At 37.2% G+C, this 26330-nt stretch overlaps 1 protein-coding gene and 1 pseudogene across 9 annotated transcripts in view; one reads left to right on the forward strand and one right to left on the reverse strand.

Moving 5' to 3' along the window:
• Positions 1–26330, forward strand: part of Frmpd4 (FERM and PDZ domain containing 4) — a 727289-nt gene that overhangs the window by 43824 nt on the left and 657135 nt on the right. The gene's annotated exons all lie outside the window — the stretch shown is intronic.
• LOC110566239 (large ribosomal subunit protein uL5-like) lies at positions 20713–21207 on the reverse strand (annotated as a pseudogene).

A 26330-nucleotide genomic window follows, 5' to 3' on the forward strand; every position in this document is an offset into this window, starting at 1 on the left:
AAAGTCTCAGGAAGTCTGCTCATGTTTTTACTTCCTCAGCATTGGACTTACCAGTGTGTGTCACCATGCCCAGTTATTTTCACACAGAATCTGGGACTCAAACTCGTGTTCTCATAAAAGTACTCTACTGACTGAACGCTTTTTCGAGCCACATAAACCACAGACTTTTATTTAGATATGAAACTTGACCTAAGTGGATGTCATGCAAACAGAATGAAGACTGAAATCAAAACTCTGAGTTCTTAGAAAATATTGTCAGTGGTGTCATGAAAAACATCAATAATACTTCACTTTTTGAATGAGGATTTAATTTGGGCCCACAATGTTTTCTTTTTAGCTGCTGAAGCCCATTTGGTGTAGGCACTTGATCTTTCTAGTTTTCCGCAAAAGAATAATAGGACCAGGTCTCTTATTCTTTCCTCAGACAATCTTTAACTATAGTTATATTGTGTTTCATGGTATTTGAGTAAATAACAGACTGTGTATATGATAGTAGTCTCTTGGGATTATCACCTAGTGATTCTGAAGCCATCTTAGTTTGTGTAAGTACATCTGTAATGTTTTTATAATGATAGACTCAAAATGATTATCAAAATATATCCCCCTTAAGAGTTACACAACTGTGATGCCTGAAATTGAGGGTGGAATTCTGGTTGTCAGTCAGTGGACATGAGGAATGAAAAACCATTCATGCTTACTCTAGGAAAGCAGAGATTTAAAAGCTCTAGTCATTAGAAGTTGAACCAGGAGATTTTATTTCTTAATTGTAGTGCTGACAGTTGAAACCATAATCTCATTGTAGGCTTGCCAGGGGCCCTCCTATTAAAATATAATTTGTCCAAAAATCTAAACATATTGAAATTCTGAAAGGTGTGTACACTGTAGACTACATGGACTATGCAAGGTGGACTGTGTTTCCCAGTGGATTGAACAGATTGTTTTCTTGTTAACAGAATGGAGAGGCAATAGAAGATCCAGCAGCAGTGCCATTCGGGTCTTTTGTAGGCCCATGACTATGTGTGTGCCCTAAATCCCTTGTTTTAAACCTCTTTATGGATACAGTTATTATCATACCTCATAATAAAATACCATAGAAATTTTCATCTTCAATCTCTGGGTTCCAAGCTGTATGGCATCTCTGTGAGCCCCTATGGGTCAGTCTGGCTGAGTGATGGTTGTAGAAGATGGATGAACTTGATTCCTTCAAGACCCAACAACTTGACCCTGGAGACAAAGCACTGTTCATGCTTCTATAGCCACCACGTCCCATATAGACTCTGACACTTTACTCTTCTCTCTCTCTTCATTTCTCCATGTAACACCAATGTAATGTGAGAGTTAGAAAGCCCTGCTTGGATTCAGAAGATGATCTCTTTCTGACACTGACCCACTTAGTAAACATGGACCTTGTGACCAGAGGCTTCCCCTTATTCTCTGGTTCTTAGATTGCAGTGCCACACTTCAGAGAGGTTTCTATGGCCAATCAATGGTTTGTTACAAAACATCTGAGCATCTATTAAGGCACCTGGTTCTTTTGCATCTTATGGTACCCCAACATTTTTAGGATCTAGAAACTTGGTTTTTTTTCTCCAAGATTTAGAATAAGACATCTGACATCACAAATCTGTTCTTCTCCTTTGGGGAGGTACTTTCATAAAATACAGGCAAAGAAAAGATACATACAAGCAGAGGCCCAAGCAGGAGCAGTTGGTTTTTTGAAATGTTATCAGGTTAGGATTGGATATCTGTGAAAATACCTTTCGACTGATAATACATCTCAGTTAGAAGCACAAGTTCTATTTATTTGATTTTATTTAATTTTATTTTTATTTCATGGCAGACATGGTTATATAAGCAGCTTTCAAAATAAAACATAAAGCTTTCAATTCTCTCATCTTTTGCTTTTGTGGGGTCCTGGAGGCCTTTTAAAGAACCCAGGCTATCGCATGCACGAAAAAAAGGAGGTAGGAAGAGAAATTGGCTGCAGCTTAGAATCCAACTTGATGTATCTGCTTCTCACTTTCTTGTTCAGGTTGAAGTGCTACTTGGCAAAACAAAACAAAACAACAAACAAACAAACTTGGGATAAAAGCCAAGGTTGCATGAAGGCAGTAGTTACAGTTTTGTTAGGTGTTTTCAAAGCCAAAACCAAACCAAACAAAAGGCACTGAAGAAGCAGAATCCAAAACCTGGTGGAGCTGTTTTCCATGGAAACTGGTGAATACTGAGGCATTGCATTCCCCAGTGTTTCCACAACTTTAAAGTAGCCAAGAGATTGCTTAGAGTCATCAACTTGTGGAAACAAGAAAGGTCATATCAATAGTTACCAGAGACTGAGGATAAAAGAAGAGACAGAATAGTGAAACCAGATCTGGCTATCCTTAGCTAGAGCCACTCTCTGAGCTCCTGCTTGGTACCAGAGGATCCTTCCTTATCACTTGGGAATAAAACAAGGTGGGACTCCTGATGTTCCTGCTATCAGCCCCTAAAATACATCCTGTGCACAAGTCACACAGCTCTCTCCTCTCCTCTGCATTTCCAGCTGGTATAGTGCTATGTCCCTTCATTATTGCCCTCCCACACATAGGACATCCAAAGAATTGATTAGGTCATTGCTGAGCTAGGACCTAGTTTCTTTGTTAAGGTCTTTTCTTGGTGAAATGATGTTCAGATAACACAGCATAATGTAAATGCTTCTTCTAGTCTACTGTCCTTGAAAACTATATTATGCATAACATCTGAACTTCCTTTGTCTGTGTGGATAGAAAAATCCCTTGTTGGTGGTGGGCTGGTAAGTAAAAACACATAGACAACTGGACTCTCTCTCCCTCCCTCCCTGCATGTCACTGAGTAAGTCTGGGGGGAGGTTTCCATCTTTAAGAAGTTTCCAGAAGCTGCTTATTCTATATTTTTGATGACCATACTTTGAGAACCAAGATGAAAAGGAGAAGAAGGAAGAGTTCACGATTTAGAAGTAAAAGACACTCAATATGGCTGGTCTAGCAATGTCTGCTAATCAAGGTATATACATCCATTTTCTAGACTGTGACTAGAGGACAATCAAATTCACTATAAAAAGAAACCTTTACATTCAGTACAATTTAAGGCCTGAAGTTTTAGCAACCAAGGACGAAGGGTGAAGTGACAGGATATCTTGAGCTCATGAGTTCAACACCAGCCCAGATACCATAAGAGTGTTGAAAGAAAGAAAGAAAGAAAGAAAGAAAGAAAGAAAGAAAGAAAGAAAGAAAGAAAGAAAGGAAGGAAGGAAGGAAGGAAGGAAGGAAGGAAGGAAGGAGGAAAGAAAGAAAGAAAGAAAGAAGGAAGGAAGGAAGGAAGGAAGGAAGGAAGGAAGGAAAGAAAGAAAGAAAGAAAGAAAGAAAGAAAGAAAGAAAGAAAGAAAGAAAGAAAGGAAAAAGAAAAAAAATTAAAAGGTAAAAGAAACCTTTCTTCACGGCAAAGATCTGCTGGAATGTTACTGCCTACAACTGCATTCTTATTCTCATTCATCAGTTCGGCATTTCAAATATCCCTTTGGTAATTATTGCCTCTGCTTCCCATTTGCATGACTTAAGAACCCATTCACATAACTTGTAAATAAACTAATACTCTGTCTAAAACTAGCATTAATCTTGTACCCAGAAGAACCAAATTGCTCCAACCCTACTGCTAAGAATACAAAAATTCTAAATCGCGGACAGAGTTGGGCCCTGGGTGTCTATATCCTTTGCTCTAACCAGACGTTTGTAGAAATGGATAGCTTTCTATGATGAGAAAACCTCAAATATCTTCTCCTTATATTAGATGAAGCAGGTGATTAAAATATATTAGCAGATCTTGTTTATACATTGAATAGTAAATTAAATTCAGCTTACTCCCCAGGGGCTATATTTGGAACATGACATGACTGGCTCCTGTTAATTATCCAAAATGAGATGCAGTACAAAGATTTAACCTATAGGTATGGTTATATTTCTTGCTCCAGACATCACTGGCTTTGCCCTGTCGTCTAAAGTCACTGAAGCCAGAAAAGAAAAAATGGATTTTACATTCCAGTTCAGGAAGATCAAACTGAAGAGAATAAGAGGTCATCTAAAGTACAAACATGGGTGTTTAGGAATATCTCCTATTCCTCTTATTAAGTAAAATTCAAACTGACCTAGTCACTATCTGCTTGATAGCTGGAATGTACAGGAGAGAGGGTCTCTGCTTATATCCATGGGAAAGTCTGAGAATTCCACGGAGTAAGTATACCAGCAATATGAATGGGGGCCTTTGGTCTTTATTCATCATGGCTACAGCTGTTAAAACATTCATGGGTGCAAGAAGGCTTCAGAAGATGGTTATTTCTTGTAGTCCTCCATTGTCCTTGAGGAGCTTGGAGTCTTGATGTTCTCTGAAGCCCCTTAAGTCCTTTTCTAAGATATCACTTAGATAGACTCAGAAGATATTTTCTGCCTTCTCTGTGACTGAGAGCAGGCCTACAGAGCTCCACTGTAATTACAGTCCACTGAATCCACTCTAGTGCCCAGGCTTCTTGAAGCTTCTTCCTTCCTCTGCTAATTTTTTTTATTTTTAATTTTTTTATTATTAGTGACATTTTATTGACTCTGTATCCCAGCTATATCCTGCTCCCTCATTCCCTCCCAATTTACCTTTCTTCCCTTATCTCCTCCCTGCCCCTTTCCAAGTCCACTGATTGGGGAGGACCTCCTCCCCTTTCACCTGATACTGGTTTATCAGGTATCCTCAGGACTGGCTGCAAAGTCCTCCTCTGTGGACTAGCAAGACTGCTCCTCCCTTGGGAGGTGGAGAGGTCAAAGAGCCTGCCATTGACTTCCTGTCAGAAATAGTCCCGGTTCCCCTTACTATGGGAAACTAATTGGTTACTGAGATACCACGGGCTTCATCCGAGCACAGGTTCTAGGTTATATCCATACATGGTCCTTGGTGGAGTGTCAGTCTCAGAAAAGGGCCCTGTGCCCAGTCATATTTTGTCCTATCCTTCCTCTGCTAATTTTTAAAGAAATTCATTCCAGCTCTAGGTATTATAGAGGTATAGGTGAGCAAGCTTGTTCTAGAAAATGCCTTAATGCACATTTATTTTTGCTTTGAAGGTCTTTATTTCTCTTCATTTCTTGAATCAGGGTAGCATGTAGTACAGCATATCTTCAGATTGAATTTGTGGTTAAGGATAGCCTGAAACTACAGATCTTTTAAGCCTCTGCTTCTCAATTACTGGCATTACAAGTATGAGGCACCACGCCTGGCAAGGCATTGCTTTGGTTGGTTTTCTGTCTTTCTAACCAGGATGGAAGCATCTAAACTGAATTTTGAGTCTTTTGAACTTTTGTTTCCAACATATGTTTTGTAATACATATTAAAGATGGGGTTCGTAGTGAACAAAATAAATATACCTAAAGACTGGTAGGCATGTGTTGGAATGGGCAGGAAATTAGAGGTACTGATGGAGAATTCCAGAGTTTAGATCTTATCTTCCCAGCTTTATTCCCGTTAGTGATATATCATAGGTTTGGTTTGCTCCCTTTCAGTTCCTACATGTAAGTGGTGTACTTATTAGTTGACACGTATTGAGTGTTGAGGGCTAGTGGTTCTCAAATTGTGGATGCTCAGCTATTTTCATAGGCATCATTTTCAATGTCACTTCTCAAGACCCACTGAATCAGAAACTTGGTTGGTGTTGTGTCTTCACCCATCTAGATAATTCTGATGATTGCTGAAGCTGAAAGACTTATTCATTTGTATTTTAGGTGTATGAGTGTTTTGTCTTCATTTATGTATGTGAAACACATGAGCACCTGGTATTTGAAGAGGCCAGAAGAAAGTCAGATTTTCTGGAAGTAGAGTTACAGTTTGTGAGCTACCATTTGGTACTAGGAATTGAACCCAGGTCATTTGAAAAAGCAAGTTCTCTAAATTGCTGAGCCATCTATCCCATCCTATACCCAGTACTCTCTAACTGAAGACACTACAAGACTATTGCTTTTCAAATTTAGCTTCACAGTGAAACTGTGTGGGGAACTTCAAAAAATGGAAGTGCTTGTGTCCCACCAGGCAATGCTCTGGGAATCATTACTAATTGGTTTCCTAGAAAATAAAGAGTCCTAATTTATGGTATTTGCCCATTTAGTCTTGCAAACACTTCCACTATTGCCAGCTTCAAACTACTAACATTGATGCTCCTGAGTAGAGCTGGGAAGACATGCAGACTCCCAGCTCTTAGGAGATTTAGGAGTCAAGCAAGCTTTAGACTAATTGATCTAGGTTGTGACTTGAATCTCAGAGTTTGCCACTATTCCTTCCCTGTACCAGGTGACTCCAGTGTGTAATAGAAATGAAGTGAATTTGTAATGCACATAATTCTTCTCACCCAACTGTGAGCAATAGTACCTCCTGCTCCCATGTCTTAATTACCTTTGTACTTTGGCAGTGATAAGGCCGATTCTGTACGGAAGTTACTGATTTTTCGAAACAGGGAAGAAGAGTTGTGTAAGAATATAATAACAACTGTACTTCCTCCAATTTTCCCTTAAACGTGCTGCTGTAAATACAAGACCATATGTGATACTAAAATACATACGATGAAAATGAGATATAACAGTCATTCAGTCACTAAAGCAAATTTTTTTTAGATAATAATGTAAGTCCGAGATAATTTTTCAGCACTATATAAGTTTATGGAAGTTACTGTTTTATATATGTTTTAAAAACTGGTCTCAGATATTCTAAAATGTTTCATTAACATGGTACCTAAACTTGAAATAATAGTGTTGTGTATTCCAAATCGTAGAATGAACAATAATTGGAATGTCTGGTTTTCTAAAAGACAAAGAAAATACCACGACATGTAGCATTTTTTTGGAAAAAAAAATTGTCTTAGTGTAAAAGGTAGACAATTAAGATAATTGTTTTTCCATTCTGTGTTTTGCAATTCTCATGCCTGGAAAAATGCAATTTCTCACATCCTTGGAAAGAAAAATGGCTTAATAAGTTCAACAAATATGTAATTGATTAAAGATAAAATGATTCATTTATTCTAATGTGGCATTTGGGTTTTGTGGGGGAATAAAAATATAAAGCTATTAGGAGTAGGTTATTTTTCATGTAGTTAGATGAAATCATCACTTAATACAAAGATGCTGTTAACTAGTGTCCATTAAACATAAATAAATCTGAAAACCTCACCTACTGGATGGTAGGTGATAGTGATTCAGTTGCTCTTAAACCAGTGGTCCATTGTGAAATATTCATGTCGTATGAAAACAGGGATAATAGATCTGAACACATGGAAATGTATTAACTTATTATTTTTACCCTTGGGTATCTTTTAAGTCTTCCATAAATCCCTTTAAATATTCATAATATATATGTATATATGTATATGTACATATAAATATATTGTTTAAACCTGTTATGCCAAAAGGAAACACAGGAGACAGTTCTAGCTTTTAAGATTCAAGGGAATGAAAAGATACTTTCCATCTCACTTATCTGCCAGTCCATATTCAAAATTTTTCCAAATGAATGAAGATACTGCTTACACATACACACATTTAGATGTGCAGTTTTTAAAACCTGATTAATGTTAGGTGCATAGTGTTGCCACATGCTTTTAATCCTTGTACTTGAGAGGCAGAGGCAGGTGAATCTCTGAGTTTGAGGCCAGCCTCGTTTGTAGAGGGAATTTCAGGGCAGCCAGGGTAACACAGAAAAACCTTGTCTCAAAAAATATTTGTTATTTTACACTTGCATTCTTCATCATGTATGTCTCTTTATCATGTGCATGCATGATGCTCACAGAAGTCAGAAGAAGGTCTAAAATCCCCTGGAACAAGACATGTAGAAGGTTTTAAGCCACCATGTAGGTGCTGAGACAGAACTTAACCTCAGTCCTTTGCAAGAGCAACAAGTACTCTTAACATTTGAGTCATCTTTCCAACCCCAGAAAAGCAATTTTAATAAGGTTATTTAAAGAATATTACCAGCCACCCTGTGTTCCTAAACTTGGTATAGTGTATATATTTTGACTGTTTTCTGTTATTTCACATTTATTATTCACATTTACGATTTACTATTTCACATTTCCTATTCACTATTATTATTTTCTGTTATTTTACATTTACTAGGCAAAGAAAATAAGGTCACAGAGCTATATGTTTGTAGTTAATTGAAAATAAAATTTACTCTTTCATAACCTGTTTCTGAAGTTTTTTTTTTTACTTTTTTTATTTCATAATTTGCCTACTACTATAGTCTGATTCTTCATTCCCCCAAAATTTCATGTTAAAGTTATCAACAAAATTTAAAAAAAAATGTGTGAGAGAGGCTATCTGAAAAATGGTGGTCCTAGGGCTAGAGAGGTGGCTTGGTGGTTAAGAACTCCTGCTGCCCCTGCAGATGACCCAGTTTCAAGTCCCACTACACACATGACAGCTTAGAACCATGTGTTATTTCAGTTGTTGGGGGGGGGAGGGTTCCAGCCTTGCCAAGCCATAGAGGAACATGATGCAGCCAATCCTGATGAGTCCTGATAATCTACAGTCAGAGAGTAGGAGAGGAGGACCTCCCCTATCAGTGGACCAGGGGAAGTGCATGGGGGAGAAAAGGAAGGAAGGGGGGGCTGGGGGGAGACGAGGGAGGGAGCTACAGTGGGAATACAATGTGAATAAATTGTATAAGTAAGTAAGTAAGTAAATAAGTAAATAAATAAATAAATAGATTTTTTTTTTTTAAAGAAGTGGACTCTTAGGGATGGAATTTGATAAACAGAACCTTCTGTAAAGGGATTAGTACCCTTATAAAGGAGGCCTGAGAGAGATGGTTGTCAACCGAAGATGCAGCAGAAGAGTGGCATCTTTGAAGCTTAGAACAATGCACAAAGCTTAGAACAGATACACAAGCTGCAGGTGCCTTGCTTGCACTTGGACTTGCAGAATTAGGAGAAATAAATTTCCATTGTTTTTAAATTATGCATTGCATGGCATTTTGCTATAAATAGACCGTGAAACTACCCTGAGTATTTTAATGTGATACTTCATGAATTCTTTGAGAATTTCATATAGTATATTTTGATCTTACTCACCATCTAGTCCACCCTTAATTCCTCCTAGGTCCACTCTTACTTCCTCCAAATTTGTATCGCATTTTTACATATAAAAATGATTTTTTTTTTTAGGGTTTGGTACTTGGACTTCAGGTCATTGATAGTCTGTTCTACATAACAGACCAATAGATTTGCTACAGATACGTATAAAATCGTACATATTACAATTTGCAGTGTTTGAGATGCTAGTTGAGTAGCACTTGTATTTCATTATTTGTAGTTTGCCAAGATGTCTAGATGAATGACTGCTCTACTTGACAATTTATAAGTAGTGCTTACTATAGGTGAAAAGCAAAAATACTGTGTATGGTCTAAAAGCTAAGATAAGGTGTATGTGATGGTCAATATTGATGGTCAATTTCACAGTATCTAGAACAGTGGTTTTAAACGTTCCTTATGCCGTAACCCCGGAATTTAGTGGTGACCCTCGTTAATAAAATGATTTTCATTGCTACTTCAAACTGTAGTTTTGCCACTGTTAGGAATTATAATGTAAATATCTGATATGCAGATGTTCTGAGGCAACCCCCATAAAATTGTTGTTCAACCCACAGGTTGAGAACCACTAATCAAGAATCATCTGAGAAACACAATTCTGGGCATATCTATGAAATAGTTTCTATATTAACTTAACTTAGATAAAAAGACCCATTTCATGGGCTAGTACTAAACAAAAATGAAAAACAAATTAAGTGTCAGCATTCTTCCTTTTCTAATTCCCAAGTGTGGACACAATGTGAGCAACTGCTTCATGTCCCTGCCATAATTTCCCCACGGTGATAGACTATATCGAACTATAAATCAGAGTAAATACTTCCTTTGTTAAGTTGCTTTTGCCAGGTATTTTGTGGCAACAATGAGAACAGTTACTAATGCAGTAAGAGTGTGTAATCATGTAATAGCGTATGCTGTAGGTAGAGAATCCTTGAGAAAGGGAACCTCACACAGGTTGAAGGCAATGAGTGGGAATCTATGAGGGTACATTTAATTGCGAAATAAATATTGATGTGCTACTGAGCCATAAAAATATAGACATATGGGAGACAGTTGGAATTTCCATTGTCTATTGTTGCATGACAAACCACTCTGATGCTTAATGGCTTTAGAAAAACAGCAGTTTATTATTTCTTAAATTTCAGTGGCTTTTCTGTACAGTTCTAGTGTTGGTTTTGTCTCCATTCTCGCTCATCTGACTGCATTCATCAGGGATACAGTTTATTAAAAAAGGTCCTGAAAATCTCAGGGTATATTTGCTAGTTGCTTCTAACTGCGAACATTTCTTCCAATGGTCTCCGATCTTCCAACAAAGTAGATGGGCCTCATTCCTTGTAGGATGCTCTCCAGGCACATGGCAGAACTCTGAGGCTTCTTAAGCCCCGGCTTTGAAAGATACAGTACATCATTTCTACCACAAGACCAGCCCAGACCTGACATTCTAGGAAGTAGATTCATTATTTAATGGCAGGAGAAGGACAATCACCTTGCATTGGGACTTCTCACAGAAACTGAGAAGAGTCCATGACCACGTTTCATAACTTTCCATAGCTATTTAACTGTCTCTAAATTCCATAAAGTAACTTGAACACTGGAATGTTGAAAGTTATCAGGGGATAAGTTAGAGGCTAAATTCTAACCACACATGACAATATGAAAACCAAGGAGTAATCTTCCATTTGTTCCATTTGAAATAAAGTGGCACTTAATTACTTAAGATTTGGTTATCCTAGAATCTTGGGTGGGAGAATTCAGCCTCATGGTGAACAAAACTGACTAGATAACATATGCTGAATAATTCAATCTCATTCCCTAAAGTGAGCCCATAAAATCTAAATAACAAATTGGCATTCAATCCCTTGGGATTTATTATGTTCAGTGAATAATTTGTAATAAAATTAAAACTCAATACATTTATAAATGGCATCTACTTTGTTGTAGTTTACATGCTTTCTTCTCACCTAACTTTGATTTGATTTTTAAGTAGTATTTAGTTGACCTTAGTAGACATGCTGCAGCCAAAGTTCATCGAGTTCACAGTCAGGGTGTAAGTTTAATTTGGATGTCCATAATTATGAAGTTGTTTGTGATGATTAATGATGAAGATAATGATGGTTATGCTTTTATGTAGAGTATAGACAAAAATTTTAATATTTAGTAATTTGTAAATCTCCCATATAGTTAGATTTTTCATTTTTTCATTAGTTACAGTTAATTTACTTTGTATCCCAACTGTAGCCCCCTCCCTTACCCCCTCCCAATACCACCCTCCCTCCTTCTTCTTCTATGCCCCTACCCCAGTCCAATGATAAGTGGTTATGTTTTTGATTGAAATTATTGAAATTGAATTTGAATATAAGACTGAAATTATGACCTAGCATAGGTTAAGCCAGTGTTCTACCACTGAGAAATATTTTCAGCACTCAGTCTGGATGCTGTTGATGTGGATTGTACCCAGGGTATTAAAATCCTGAAAACTGAATAAAGTGAGAGTAGAAGGAAACAGGGTCTAACAACCGAGCTGATTTTTGAGCCAATGTGAACATTTGTTTCCTTAAGTGTTCAAAGTTTTGTCATGTGACAAGCATAGGATTTAAGTGAGTAATTCTAGAAATTAGAACCAGAATTAGTAGATATTAAAGGACAACTTAGAAAAATATGACATTTGCTTCAAAATGGACCATAAAGTATATAAAGTCGTGAATTTTGTATAAACCAAGGGTTTTCGAAAAAGGATAGCTAGCTCCTCATAAGCTGGCTGAAGAGTTTGTTCTAGGATTGGGTAACAAGTTGGAATGATAATCATCTAAATTGTTGTTACCCTAGTTGAGAGTATAAGAAAGTTATATGTGGAGAAATCATTATATGATCCAGCCCAAACAAGTGTAAAAAGAAAAGTGGATGCTAGTTTCCACAATGGGAAGTTCCCAGGATAAGTCTAAATTTGAATGTGACTGGATCAAGCAGTCCTTAAAAGTTGGTATGTAGGATTGGCTACACATTTTTCCCATCTAGTGTAAAATAACATGTGAGGTCCCTTTAAATAAAATATTACTAGCATTCAGTACTGTTTTTCTCAGTCTACTTTCATTTCTAGCCATTTTTTTCCCTTGGCAGCTTAAGTCTTATCATAGCTGCAAGCAAGTATTCTTTCATTTGGTAATACCAACCAATGATACATCACCTCTGAAAAGATTTTCTCAACTGTGAATCCAAATCCATTGTGATAGCTTCTTTGCCTAGCCCTGGGTAACACATCCATCCCTGGGACTCAGGGTAGCATCAGCTTCATTGTAAAGACAAAGATAAAAAGATAGAGCAGTTCTGAAATTAAAAATGGGATAAGGGGTTATATTAACGAAGAATGAAAGGATGGTAGCTAGAAAGAAGTCTCAGCAGTAAAGAGCACTGTTTGCTCTTTTAGAGGACCTGGATTCAAGTTCCAGCACTCACATGAAGGTTCGCAGACAGTAGCAACTCTAGTCCCAGGAGATAGGATGCCTTCTTCTAGCCTCTGCTGGTACTATAGATACAACATGTACATACACACATAGGCAAAATATATTTACACATAAAATAAAATGGAACAAAGGAAAGATGAGCTGGGCACTGTGGTGCACACCTTTAATCTCAGCACTCAGTGAGGCAGGGGCAGTCAGATCTCTATGAGTTTGAAGCCAGTGTGGTCTACAAAGAGAGTCTAAGACAGCTAAACCCTACACAGCCAAACCTGATCTCAAAGGAAAAAAAGAAAAAGGAAGATGAATCTGTCCAGCACTTAATGTTTACTTTATTTGGCCAAAGATAAACAATCATTTGGAAGTACTAACTCAAATTACGAAAATGTCTTTAATTTTTTTAAGATTGTATATTTATCACACCCCTTTCTTCTTTCCAACCCACTCCTTATACACCTCCTTACACTTTTGAATAAATTGCCTCTTTTTTATCAGTTATTTCTACATGTGTGTATGTGTATGCATATAAATTCCTACATATTACCTGCTCAGTACAATTACTGTTAGTGTATGTATGTAGAGCTGACAATTTGGTATTGGATAACCAATTCTTATACCCTTCCTTGGGGAAGAGTGTTCTTCAGTTGTCTGTAGTTCTTTGTGCAGGACTGAGCCCTCATGGGCTTTATGCCATCAAGGCAGGTCTATCCACGCTGTCCTTGTTCACCTCATGTTTAGGCAGTCATGTTAGTAAGAATTTACGGGTGTAGTTTCTGACATTCCCAGGCGACACAACCTCACAGAAAACTCCCTGATCCTTGGCCTCATTAAATCTTTCTGTTCCCTCCTCCATAATGATACCTGAGTATGGGAGTGTTCTGCAGATATATCTCTTGGAACTGAGCTTTACAGCTCTGCATTTTCTGTAGCTGTGGTTTTCAGTAATGTGCTCTGTTGCAAAGAGACATTTTCATGATGAGGTGTCAGGACTACACGTATCTGTGGTCACAAGGATAAATGTTTAGATTGTTATTAGCTATTATGCTGGTTTAGTAAAATAGTGGATGTAGAGTCTCCTCCAATATTCTTGACTTCACTAGTACTGAGTAGTTAGCTAGATTTCTATTACCAGGAACGTTTTTTTCTCTTGTTGAGTGTGTCTTAAGTCCAATTAAAGAGCTGTTGATTACTGCCAAGGTATGGATGCCACAATTGAACCTTTAGGGTTATAGTATAATGCTGGTCATTGAAGTGGTTCATAGGTATCTTAGTTGGGTATGACTTTTGCTTTTCTCTCTGTTTTGGAAGCTTGCATGGTACCCTCTGGTATCACGAAAAATAGTTCACAGTGAGGATGTGTTTAGCTCAGAGGTCCCAAATTCTATTTCTAAAGTATATGGTATCTTCAAAAATAGTGACTTGCTTTCCACCTAGGTTAGGCAACCAAGGGCAACAGGAATAGGCTGTATATTTTGGAAGTCTCTTGGACAGTCCTGGCCAACAACTCAAAAGAGGGTTTCTTATTACTTTTTTTTCCCCCTAAGGTAGTCTTTGGAACTTCGAGGGAACATTGTCAACACTGACAAGTAAAGTTCACTATATGTATATTAATGCACTAATGAATATTAATACACATTTACATATATTATAGGGGTATTTTGGAAAGTTAGTGGGATTTCTTATGGCCTTTTAACACAGCTATTGTGATTTTACCCTCTTTTCTCCTTTGTATGTTTTTACTTCCCTTCCCTTCCCCAAGGAGACCCCTTTTCCATTTCCCTGATCAGATCACATGTACCTTGACATTTTTCTCTCTATTGCTTTCCAACCTTCTCATGCCAAGAATGGTCCTGTTTTACTTTCATGGTTTCTTCAGTTACTCCAAGCGATAGCCTCATATCTGAAAATTGGGAACTATACTCTTCAAATGAGAGAGAACATGTAGTATTTGTCTTTCTGGGTCTGCCTTACCTCTCTCAATATATTTTTGAGTCTTATTCTTTTACCTACAAAGTTCATGAATTCATTTGTAAGAAATTACTTAAATATTGACATTTTGGCAAAAAAAACCTATCCACACAATGAATCACAATGAATGTTAAATTCTATCTTCTTAGATCTGTATTAAATTTTTCTCATGAGCTATGTATTTAATATAACATCTGTGTGTTTTGCGTCTTCTCCTTAGCAACTGTATATCGTTATTCTTTGCTCTAGCATTTCTTCTTTGCTTTGAGATTATTTTAAGCCAATGAGCAACATTTCATACAGTCTAATTATGTTTTCCATGTCTACCTTCTATTTTTGGAAGAATATTTATATATACATATATATTTGTGTGTGTGTGTGTGTGTGTGTGTGGTAGTATGTGTGTTAAGGTTTCTTTCTTGGCCAGTTCTTCCTGAACAGTTTAATGCTATGTGTAAGATCATTACATAACATTTTTTTTTTTTTTTTTTGTGAAACTGTGCATCAAGTTTCTGGAAAAGTTTGCCATACAAGCTAGTACCAGGACCACATAGAGGTGTAATAGATGCACCACCACACAAATCAGTTCAACCTTGTTGTTTTCTTTCAAGTCTGAAACTTAGGGAGAATTGAATGAACAGACACTGTTATATCAGCCATGGTATCAAGGAGGGATGAATACAGCCCAATACAGTCAGATCCTTCAGTGGGTCAATGCAGTTCCTGGCAATGTGCCCCCCCCCAAACCTAAGTGAAGACAGGATTTCTTTGGGCTTGTTATTTTCCAGGTAGGCTAATCTTGCTGACACTGAGCACCAAAGACCAACCTCTCTCTCTCTGGCACTCTAGCTCTAAGATTACAGGAGTACCTGGCCCCAATGTCTTTTTATGTATATATCCCCAATATTTGTGTGTATGAGAGAGAGAGGGTGTGTGTGTGAGTGTGTGTATGAATGTGTGTGTGAAAAATCAATGTGTGTGTGTGTGTGTGTGTGCTTTTTGACAGCCTGTATCTCTGTGACCAATTTGTGGCTGGAAGAGGGCATCAGATCCTGTTAAACTCTGGAACCAGAGTTACAGTTTGTGAGCCCCACATAGATGTTAGGAACTGAACCCAGGTCCTCTGAAAGAGCAGCAAATGCTTTTAATTGCTGAGTCTTCTAGCCAGCCCTGAATAGGCTTAAAAAAATGAGTTTCTGGGGGTCCAAATGAAGGTCTTCATGCTTTCACAGCAAACACTTTTCCAATTGACCTGTTTTGCCAGCTATGAGCTTTCACAGTTTAATCTGCTAAATGTTATTACAGCTTGCAACCCTCTGGAAAAGCTGGTACCTGAACATGATAGCAAATGGCCACTTCCCCCACCAGCCACACCTGCCATGATCTACAAGGCATGCTTTTCTACATCATTCATTCAAGGTACCAGAGAAAAAAATGAGGTGAGGCTATCTTGCCACCCTCTTTATATAAACAGACCATCAATTAGTTAAATCCTTGGATAAGAAAACATTGGCATGCATTTATATCGGTCAAGTTCCAGCAGCAATGTGTTCTTAACTAGCATGGCTCATCCTTCATAAACCCATAGTGCATCATTTACATTAATTAAAACCCAGTCTGATGGTTTTTGTTTTGTTTTGTTTTGTTTCTGTCTCTCCCCATTCGAGGCATCTTTCTCAAATACATGACCTCGATGAAATCAAGAAGTACTGTTACTTAGGGGGAAATGAAAAGCAATGCGAAGGAAAATTCTTATTTTCAGCTTTTTCATCCAGAGATTGAAATATATCCTGATAATTCCATCAAGGTCCCCTTTCCTCTAGTGCATATTTTGTGGTTTTTACAGGTTTGTGTTTAGCTTTGGTTCATCTTGAAGGTTCTATTTGTGTTGCTGGGGGTGGATCTCAAGTCCTTAAACATTAGCTAAGTGCTCAATCATCAAGCCACACCTCTGGCCCAATATTGAAGGATTTTCATATAAATTTTAGAGTGCAAGAGTTTAATCTCTTTGATATCTTCCTTAGAGACAGCTTTAACCTGTCTTCCCATTGATAGACATTTAGGCGATGTGGCTTATAGAGGCATACACAACAGTCTAGTGTTCTTCAGAATATAAATAGAATCATTAAAAAGACTCTTGTAGCTTTCTAAATTGACTTCTCTGAACCAAGGGAGAAATTAAGTTGGGCTGAGGTGCCTATCTTTGGTTCATTAAATCTTGCAGGGTATTCTCTGAAACGGTAGGTCTCCTAGGATATGCCAGAGAAAGGCTGTCTCTAAATTCCCTGAAAGTCAGAAGGGTACAATTTTTTGATGATTTTCAATTATTCTTTAGTAGGACTGCAGACTGAAACTGGATCATATCATCTAGGTAGATAAAGGGAAGGGGGAAAGTTTATATTAATGATTATATCGACTAGCCAAAGGATTTCAAGGATGGTTGGAATTTTTCAGAGGCTCAAGCTCCTTTGCTATTTTTGACTACATAAATACTCTGATTGAAATTATACCACCAGACAAGATGGCACACACCTGTTTTCCCGGCACTCAGGAAGTAGAGGCAAGAGCTTTGCTGCAAGTTTGAGGACTGCCTCGTCTATACAGTGAATTCGAGGTCAGCCTAAGACTATAGAAAAGAAATGAACAAAACTACAAACTATATACTATGTTTTATACTATAGTTGCTTTCTTTCACATAGAGATGACTTTGAGCTGCTGCTGAATTTTCAGAAAGATGTCATCATATGAGAGGTATTCGTTTAGTCTAATTTCATAGTTCAAATATTTGAGTCTGGTGCATTTTCTCTCTCATGCACACACACAAGTACATGCAAATGCACACACACACACACACACCCCTGCACACATTTTGAAACTGTTACCTAAATCCTATTACCACACTCAGCCTTAAAACATGTTGCAATATAAAATATAAAGCAATATAAAATTACAGTAGAAATTCAACCAATATGTTTTTTCCTCTATGAGCCATACAGTATGGAATTATCACCTATGCACTGCAGGAAAGTGTTTACCCTAGTTTTAAAGTTTGAGGCCGCAGGATGACTCAGTGGGTAAAAGTGCTTACTCTCAAGTCTGAGTTCAAAGCCTTGAACTAAAATGTTGGATCGAAAAGAAAAGATTCTGCAAGTAATCCACCAAGTCCACACATGAGCTGTATATGGCACAAGTGCACCTCTCCTTCATAGAGCTATCGATATATAAACAAATCAAATGTAATAAATATTTTCTTTAATGAACATGTGATGATATAGGGATATTTCATGGTCAAACAGGTAAAATAAAATATAATTTCATCTCCTACTTAAAAAGATTCATTCAATCATAAGCGCACACCTGTAATCACAGCATTTTGGAGGCTGAGGCATGAAGATCATACATTTGAGTATAGCCTCGGCTCCATAGTGAATGACAGACCCGTCATGGATGTTGCAAAGCTGTCTCAAAAGGCAAGAGCCTGTCATTGTGGTACATGCACACTCTTAGTCCCAATACTTGGGAGAAAGGCAGGTGGATATCAGTGAGTGTGAGGCCAACCTCTTTTGCACAGGAAACTCTAAGCCAGTTAGAACCACACAGTAAACAATCAAAAACAAACAAAACCTCCCAAGTTCCCAAACAAACAAAACAAAACATCCCAACACAACATCAAAAACCCAACAAACAAAATTATTTAAGTGATGTGTTCATGAAAGCCATTTTGAACCCAGGTGGAAAATGACTTTCTGTGGAGGCTGTACCTCATGTCCACTAGATTAGAGATTTGATGATATTCTAGCATGAGCACAAAGGTAACACTCCATAAATGAACCTAACAAAGAATTAATGGAACTGCATGAGTCCAATAGGCTTCTGCAGCCTTACGCCAAGGCACATCCCACAAGCACCCATCCTGCCATTGACTTACTTACTCCCACAATCTCTGGAATAGAAAACACCTCAGAGGGACAAACTGTTCACTGAGTCATTTTTTAAATGTCATTGCAAATGTAAGCAGCTTTGGCCTTCCATAAGAAACAAAGGAATAAAATGGAGTGTTAATATTGGCGATAATTTAAGGAGCTCAGTTTATTCTCAGGGGCTCCATTCATCAAATACCACTACAACTTTATTGCATATTCATAAGAAATCATTATATTTTTGCAGGTTTTGAATTCTATTACCCTGGTCATAAATTTCCTTCTAATAAGAAATCATAGCTGTCAAGTCCAGTCTGATTAAAGGGAATGACAGATGATTGGAGGTGGTAGAGATGATGTTATTTTGCCTCCCATTACTTCACATATTAAAGATGATTATGTGATTATAAAAGGAAATCCATAGATCTACTTCCGGGGACTTGTATCATAAAGAATGTTAATGGTAGGAGATTTGCAATTTTCATGTCTTTTATTCTTTGCATGCAATTTTATGAATGGCCTCCATCCCAAGCTATTACAGTTCTCTACTTCATAAAAAAATAACCTTTACAAAAAACAAAAACTCACCAGTCATTCCCAAAATTCATAACCACTAAATTTATGAGTCAGATTACTACCTATTAATAGGTTGGAACCCATTATTTTTATCACACAACAAAAGCAGTAATAATCACTACTTCCTCCATGTGAGAACAGCTGTAATTTTTAAAGACTGACCCCATAGTTATTTGTTTATTTATTTCACTTTATTATTATTATTATTATTATTATTATTATTATTATTATTACTATTATTGTATGTGTGTATGTAGTGTGTGTGTGCACGGGTGTAAATGTGTATGCGTATGTGGAGGCTACAGGGTGTTTTCCTCAGTCACTTCTCCACCTTAGGTGGAGTTAATTAACTTAACATCCCAGTAAGAAGTTCCCTTCTTCCTCTCCTCCTAGCCTCTCTCTTTCCCCTCCCCTTTCCTTCACCCTCCCTTTCTTCTCAGAGAAGGGGAGACTTCTCATCACTATCAACCCACCTTGGCATATCAAGTAGAACTGGGCTCTCCAAAATCAACTGACCTGGACCCATTGGGGCTGACAGAGACTGAACTACCAAATAGAGAGCATCCATAGGATGGATCTAGCCTTCCCCACCCCCACCTATGTAACAGATGTACCGCTTGGTCCTCATGTGGGACTTCTAACAGCAGGAGCAGGGGCTGTCTCTGACTCTGTTGCCTGCCTTTGGATCCCTTTCCCCTAACTGGACAACCTTGTCCAGCCTCAATAGAAGAAGATGGGTACACCTTAATTTTTAAGAAAGGGTCTCTCACTAAACCTGGGACTGATAGATTCCACCTAAATTGGCCTGAGTGTGAGTTCCAGGGATCTCTCTGTATCTACATTGTAAGAGCTTAAATTAGAATGCTGGCCACAGCACCTAAATTTTTAATCTTAGTTCTGGAAGATCCAATTCAGATCCTCATGCTTTCAAGGCAAGCACCTTAGTAACCCAATTATCCCCTCAGCCCCTATGAATATTTATTTATGTTTTATTTTATTTTAATTCAAGTTCTCAGTATGTAAGCCTGGCTGGCCTAGAATTCTACACTGAGGAAGCTTGCCTCGTTCTTTTTTTTTTTTTTTCAATGCAGTTTATTCAGAAACCTTGAACAATCCTCGGACCCCGGGGAAAGCCAACCCACAGCTTAAATAGCCTCTGGGTAGCCAACCCAGGCGTGCCACGTGGGCAATGCAGATAGGTCCACATACATGGAAGCAAGCCAGATCCTCAGCCTTAGCCAAATGTGGAATTGTTCGTGACAGAGAGCACTCACCATCGGGAAGGTGGAAGGCGGAAACCAGCTCCATCTTTAAGGCATAGCATTCCGCAGCTCTCTACAGTTCCCCCTTTTTGTTTTAGACGCATCAGGCAAGAGTAGAGGTCTGATCTCTGATATTAGAAATAAATTGGGACTTTGTACCGATGTTCGTTTAGGTGTCATCCACCCAAAGAGCATCAGACCCGTTCTTATGGGAATCTTGTCTCTGCCTACTGATTGCTGGAATTAAACACTGAACCAACACATCCATCAGTGAAAAAAAAAAGGACCTCCCAAATTCTTCTTAGTGGTATTTCTATTTTATTTATTACATGCATGTATTAAAGCAACAATATTCCAGAGAAAAAAGAAAACTTAGGTAAATTTTTATAACATAACCCATACACAACATTTTATTTACCGGAAAGAATGATCCCATCATCCTTCTGTTAGAACCAACACTTTTTTGACTGTGTTTGGACCCAGTGCAGACCATCCTAAACTTCTTTTCTATGATGTTGAAACCTGCCTTACCTAGCACTGTAGAAGTTTAGGCCATAGATCCCAATGCTTAGGTTATATTTTATGTGTTCTTAAATATCAAAACTGAAGTTCCTAGTATCTGAGAAGGTATTTTACTGTAACTCAAATTTTACTGTAACTTTGAGACCTTTTTCTATGATTTCTTCTGCCTTGGCTCCACATACTGTGCAGTGAACAATAATCTTTTCATGTCTCTTGATGCCAAAGGACCTGGTGGTATATACACCTTCAGGAAATACAGGTGTCTAGTTGCTCCAAAACCTTGGCTTTCTAGGTCAGTCTGTCTCTGCTCTCCCCAACACAGGTAATTGGCATATATGAAGTTCCCACATGGGGTTCTCTTTTTCACCTTAACTTTGTGACATGATGGAGAATATCAATATATTTTGATGCCTTGTTTATTTCCTATTGGCCAGAGTGACTTCCTCTCAGGAAAGCATGAAATAAAACAAGGCTCAAACATGTTTACCATATGACATGATGAATAAAATGAGATCACTATCATGCTGTAAGAGGAACTCACTCTTTATTATGGTATGGTGTATGCTCCACCCTCTTTAGGAACACCATTTCTTTTCCTTGGACTTTAGAAAGAATAAGATACTTGACACAACTTGTTGTTATACTCCATAGCTTCTTCTCTGTATCTCAGCAAGATCAGGAGTGATATCTATGTCAACAAGCATTCTGAAACAACTGGAAAATTTCATTTGTCTTATATGAAAAAAAACAAAACAAAACAAAACACTTTTTCCCCTCTCAATTTTTATGAGAAACTACTAAGAGTTAAAAGGCAGCAATTTTGCAAGTAGGTTTAAGTTTGACTAAGAATACTTCAGATGTTCTGATAATTAACTCTATTGGTTTCAATTTTAGATTTTGTTTATTTTTTATGGGTTGCAGTCAAATAATGATGTTATTTTATATTATAGGCATTGTAGGATATCTCAGGTGCATGTGAAAAAAGAGAAATAGAGGTATACCTAATATATTCAGCGAGGTCACTCGTAGACAGTACCAAAATCACATGACATTATAAGAAAACCAGTGTTCAGTATTTTATTAAAAGACCCAAAGAAATCCTCAGCAAAGCTTCAACAGGTTGAAAGAACATGTAATTGTAGTTTTTATCCACCATAACCAAATGGGATTCATCCTAGCTATGCAGGGCAGGATCAACATTATATAATCAATTCACGTTTTCTGTCACAATTAATAGGCTTATGAAGAATGTTGTATGATCATATCAATAGATAAGAAATATATTTGACAAAATCCAAAACTCATCCCTGATAAAAAATTCAGTGAAGTCAAAATAAAGTATTCTTTCAACTCAGTAAGGAATGCTGATCTGTAAAACATGATGCTTTGTTACTATGATTCAAAGCAATGTAGTATCCCTTTTCACTACAACTTTTCAACACTGTGCTGGGAAGTCCTAGATAAAACAATAGAACATGGAAAGGGAGAAGAAAGAAATCTGTGTTCACAGTTGACACACCAATCTACTTAGAAAATCCAAAAGAATCAGCAAAAAGACTGCTGTATTCAGATTAGTGTGAAAATATATTTCTCTGTGCATCAATAATGAATAGTGTTTGTAATTAAAAGCATAACAATATCATTGATATCAGCACTAGAAAAAGAATAACAAAAAATGTATGTTATGTGTTAGTTTGTGTGTTGGAAAAAAAACTACAAAAGGTGGATGAAACAAAGAGCAGATAAACGGAGAGACATTGATGTTTACCCTAGCAAGAGTCAATGTTATAATGTCAGTTCTTCTCAACTTGATCTATAGATTCATTTCAGAACCACTCTGATTCCCAGCAGGTTATTTTTTTTTTTTTTGCATGTTAATACCCTAAAGTATTTCTTTAGCCATTAACTATAGTGAGGTAAAAGACCAGACACAAAGGACAAAGTCAAAGGACTGACAAAATCCAACCTTAAAACTTACCACAAATGTACAATAATCAAGACAATATGGTTTTGATAAATGAATATATAAATCAGAACTTGAACAGATCAAAAAAATTAATACAGAAATAAACCAACCTAAATATGGTCAACTGAACTTTGACAAAGAAATGTAAAAACATCTAGATGTGAACTTTATTATCTTTCACTGAAGCAGCTAACATAGATATGAGATGCTCTTAAACATTCAATGAAAAAATGGTTGGACATGGTAGCACATGGCTTTAATTCTAATACTTGAAAGGTATGGGCAAGTGGATCTCCATTAGTTAGAGGTCTTCCTGGACAATATGGTGATTTCCAGGCAAGCTAGGACTATAGTGAGACTCTATTTCAATAGAAAGAAACAACAACAACAAAAAGTCCAAAACTGTAAGCCTGCTAAAGACCTAAGTAATTTGCAATATGGTAAGGAGAAAACAAAACCAAAGGCATAGTGCATAACGAAAGAATAAAATTTATGTTATACTTCACTTAAATTAATAACTTTACTTCTGTAAAAGACACTATCATCAAGAGCATTGGAAGACAAGCCAGGGGTAAAATATTACAAAAGATATATGTGCTAAAAGGCAATTACAAAAAATTTACAAAGAACTCTTAGAATTCAGCAATAAGAAAATTACTTAATTTTAAAAATAGGCCAAGGACTTCAACAAAAATAACTTCACAAAGAAGACAGACTACCAGCAAGATGGCTCAGGGGGAAGAGGGGCTTACTGCCAAGCTTGATGATTTGAGTTTGAGCCAAAATATTCACACTGTAAAGAAGAAAACCACCTCCTGGAAGTTGTCCTCTGATCTCCAAATACATCTCCAATAAATAACTAAACACAAAAGAAGACAGCAAATGAGCACAAGAAGATACTCCAGTTAAAATGTTACCAGAAGAATAAAAATGAAAACAATGCTATACCACTACACACTATTAGAATAGCCACAATTCAGAGCACTGACAACACAAATGTTGACAAGGATGTGGAACAACAGGAACTCTCATTGTTGGTGGGAACAACACCAACTTATTTAACTTCCTCAGAAAATAGTTTGACAATTCCACACAAAGCTAAATGCACACTTACCATAGAATCTAATAACATTCCTCAGTATTTATTCAAGAGGTTTTTGAGCCTTCCAAATCCTAACATAGAAGTCTATAACATCTTTGTTTATAGTTATTAAAATTTGGGGACAACAAAATTAACATGTGAATGGATAAACTAATATATAGAGACAGATCATGAAATATTATTCACACCTAAACAGAAATGAGCTCTTAAACAATGAATTGGCATGAGAACAGAATAAATACAGTTTACTGAATAAAAATAAACTCATCTGAAAGGTTATAATAGTCTATCATTATGATATAGCCTTCTGGAAAAATGGTAAAAGTGTAAAGATGGTGAAAAAAAATTGGTTGTTGGAGTTATAGAGACAGAGAGAGCAAAAATTCCATATAACCAACATTTTTTATTTAATCACTTTACAATCTGATTACAGCCCCTCCCCTTCTTCTCCCAGCCCCACAATATTCTTCCTTCTTCATTATCCCCCTCTTTTTCTCAGAGAAGAGGATGCCATAAGGGGTACCAACCCACTTTGGCCCCTCAAGTCACACAGGACCAAGTGTATCCTTTATCTCAGAATGTTTTAGAGCAATGGAAATACTCTGTATGATACTACAGTGATGGACAGAATATTGTGCATTTGTCCACATCTATAGGTTATACAGTAAGAGTAAGCCCCAATGGAAACACTGGGCATTGGATGATAATGTTGTGCCAGGTCATTGATTGTAATAAATATATCATGGTGGCATGGGGTTTTATGAATGGAGAAGATTCAATGTATTGGGATAGTGAGTATGTAGATGTCTTTCTACCTTCCCCTAAATTTTGCAGTGCACCCAAAACTGCTTGACAATATAAAGTTCATGCAGTAATGATTGGATGAATATGAATAACTCTTTTTTGTTATTAAGTTATTAATTTACTTTATATCTTGATTGAAGTTTTCCCTCTCTCCTCTCCTCCCAGTCCCTCACTCTTACCTCTGCTACCCTCCCCCATTAACCCCTTATCCCATTCTCCTCAGAAATGGGGAAGCCTCCCATGGATATCAACCAGCCTTGGCATATCAAGTAGCAATAAGACTAGGTGGATGTTCTTCTATAGAGACTAGATGAGGCAGCCAAGTTAGGGGAAAGGATTCTAAAGGTAGAATGTAGTCAGATACAGTCCATGCTCCCACTTTAGGAATCCCACATGAAGACCCAACTGCTAAACTGTTATATATGTGCAGAGGGCCTTAGTCTATCCAATGCATGCTTTCTGACTGCCAATTCAGTCTCTATGAGACCCCATGGGGCCAGGTTAGATGATTCTACAGATTTTCTTGTATTGTCCTTGGACTCTTCGGCTCCTTCAATCCTTTCTCCCCCTCTTATACAGGATTCCCCAAGCTCCACTTAATATTTGGCTGTAAGTCTCTGCATCAGTTTCTATCAGCTGCTGAGTGAAGCCTCTCTGATGACAGTTATGCTATGTTCATAAGAGAGATAGGTCTGAAGTTCTCTTTATTTTGTTGTGTCTTTGTGAGGTTTAGATACCAAGGTGACTGTAGCTTTATAGAATGAGTTTGGTAGTGTTCCTTCTGTTTCTATTTTGTGGAATAGTTTGAAGAGTATTGGTGTTAGCTCTTCTCTGAAGATATTGTAGAATTCTGCACTGGCCCTGGGATTTTTTTTTTTATGGGAGACTTTTGATGATAGCTTCTATTTCCTTAGGGGATATAAAACTATTGAAATCATTTACCTGGTCTTGATTCAGCTTTGATATATGGAATTGATCAAGAAAATTGTCCATTTCATTTAGATTTTCAAATTTTGTGGTTTATAGGCTTTGGAAGCAAGACCTAATGATTATTTGGATTTCCTCAGTGTCTGTCATTATGTCCCCCTTTTTATTTCAGGTTTTGATGATTTGGATAGTGTCTCTCTGGCTTTTAGTTAGTTTGGCTAAGGATTTGTGTATCTTGTTGATTTTCTCAAAGAACCAGCTCTTGTTTTCATTGATTCTTTGAATTATTATTTTTTCTTTCTAATTTATAGATTTCAGCCCTGAGTTTGATTCTTTCCAGCCCTCTACTCCTCTTGGGTATGTAGGGCTTTCTGGTGAGCCATTAAGTTACTTGCTTGAGATGTTTTGAATTTCTTCTTGAAGGCACTTAGTGCTATGAACTTTCCTCTTAGCACTGCTTTAATTATGTTCCATAAGTTCGGGTATGTTGTGCCTTCATTTTTTTTATTGAATTCAAGGAAGTCTTTAATTTCTTTCTTTATTTCTTCCCTGACCCAGATGTCATTCAGTAGTGTGTTGTTCAATTTCAATGTGTGTGTAGGTTTTTGCTATTTCTGTTGTTGAGGTCCATCTTTAGTCCATGGTGGTCAGATCGGATACAAGGAATTATTATTATTATTATTATTATTATTATTATTATTATTATT

Source organism: Meriones unguiculatus, chromosome X, assembly GCF_030254825.1.
Source record: "Meriones unguiculatus strain TT.TT164.6M chromosome X, Bangor_MerUng_6.1, whole genome shotgun sequence".
NCBI lineage: Eukaryota > Metazoa > Chordata > Mammalia > Rodentia > Muridae > Meriones > Meriones unguiculatus.